Source organism: Zerene cesonia, chromosome 19, assembly GCF_012273895.1.
Source record: "Zerene cesonia ecotype Mississippi chromosome 19, Zerene_cesonia_1.1, whole genome shotgun sequence".
Lineage (NCBI taxonomy): Eukaryota > Metazoa > Arthropoda > Insecta > Lepidoptera > Pieridae > Zerene > Zerene cesonia.
In genome coordinates this window covers 9,737,629-9,739,474 of record NC_052120.1, presented here as the reverse complement: position 1 = coordinate 9,739,474, position 1,846 = coordinate 9,737,629, and the positions used below count along the sequence as shown (strand labels likewise).

Sequence of the window (1,846 nt, the reverse complement as noted above, 5' to 3'; positions counted from 1 at the left end):
TCAGTAGTTTTTGCGTGAAAGAGCAACAAACGCACACACATCCTCACAAACATTCGCATTTATAATATTAGTAGGATATCATTGGTTAAGTCGATCTCACAATGTCGCGGTTTAAATTACGCAAAGAGAAAAGCAACACAGAACGCAACTGACATTGCCATATAGGAAACTTGTCTCGCATTTGTTACAGTAGGTTATGGTTATAAGGTGATCTTCACGTTTTGTGTTATCTTCACTTATTTACTTTGATACCATTTTATGGATGACGATAATGTGATATTTTAACACGCGTTATTAGCTTCTTGTTTCGCTGTATGTTTGTATATTTGTCACTACTTCTTTGGATATTAATATAGTTTAAACTAAAATCGCTATACATAGGAGGAGAGGAGGTAACGAAATTATTTAATCCTAGCCATCCTTATCAGAATAATAAAATAAACTCATGAAATGATTGCTTTTTCACCGATTCTAGAGAAGTTACGAAGATTGAAATCTCTCCGTTGAAAATGCGTGAAAAACGAGTCTAAAAGAATCGGTATTTATATGTTTGTATATAAACATATAACAAATATGCACATGTTGTATGTTATCTTTATAAATATCTATAAAAGAAACTGGTGTTAGTTACACTATTTTTAACTCAAAAACGCATTAACCGATTTGACTGAAAATTTGTTCAATGGTAGCTTAGAACCAGGAGTCGGACATAGGAAAGATGTTATCACGGAAATCTTACAGGTACGGGAAAATGCGAGAAGCCCCTGGTCTATCTATCCTGCGACTATGCAGGCAAGGCCGTAGGAAGAAAGCTGGTCTTTATTAAGTTTTTGTGTGTATATATAAACATAGTATTGAAGCCAAGTAATACAGATTAATATCTAGTACGGGACCAACGTTTTGTTTGTATGTGTGCATATGGTTGAGAAATAAACTTATTTTATTTTATTTATTTATTTTAATATAACCCACCAGACCGGCTTTAATGTGGAAGTTGCTACATCTTTAACATAATATTGAAAGAACGTGATATTTTTCTATTTATTTTCGTATTTATATATTTTCATGTATGTTCAAATTCAAATGTATTTATGTTATTTTTTTGGGGTCCGTAAAGGGACCCTAATTTTAAGACTTAGCTTCTGTCTGGATGTCTGTCAGTCAATGTATAAACCTCATATATCGTGATATTTAGACAGCTGAAATTTTCAGACTATTATAACTTATTCGTGAGGACTACGGAACCCGTAGCCTCGAATCCGTCTCGCACTTGAGTGATTTCTTTTACTTAATATTCACAGTAAAATCTTATCTAATTTTTAGATTTATTGTTGTTCCTTTTTAAAAGTCTATTTTTATTTATATTTGTATTATATATTTACGATTAAAATACAAAAGGGCAAGAAAAATGCAATTATTCCTATTATTTCAATTTAAAGATCATTTACTCGCTCTTTGTTTTTAAAATAGTTTAATGACTTCTATGATGTTTAACCGGTTTTATTACACAAAAAAAAATCTTGTATATTTTATTTTATATTGAATTAAAATTCTCTGTCGACATTATTGTGCAATCTTTTTTTTAACTGGTTTTCGTATAAAAATCGTGTCGGTTTTGAATAAAATATACACTAGCTGTTGCCCGCAGCTTCGCACGCGCGGTCTTAGAAAATTTTATGGTGCAAATTTTCATCCTCCATTTTATCCCTTTGGGTAAAATTTACCAAAATCCTTCCTTAGCGGATACCTGCGTCATAACATCTATCTTCATGCCAAATTTCAGCCCGATCCGTCCAGTGGTTTGGGCTGTGCGTTGATAGATCACTATGTCAGTCAGTCACCTTTG

General features: G+C 32.3%; 1 protein-coding gene across 1 annotated transcript in view; it reads right to left on the bottom strand.

Annotated features, from left to right (window-relative positions):
* LOC119834370 (titin-like) overlaps positions 1-1,846 on the bottom strand; it is a 49,489-nt gene that overhangs the window by 41,033 nt on the left and 6,610 nt on the right. The gene's annotated exons all lie outside the window — the stretch shown is intronic.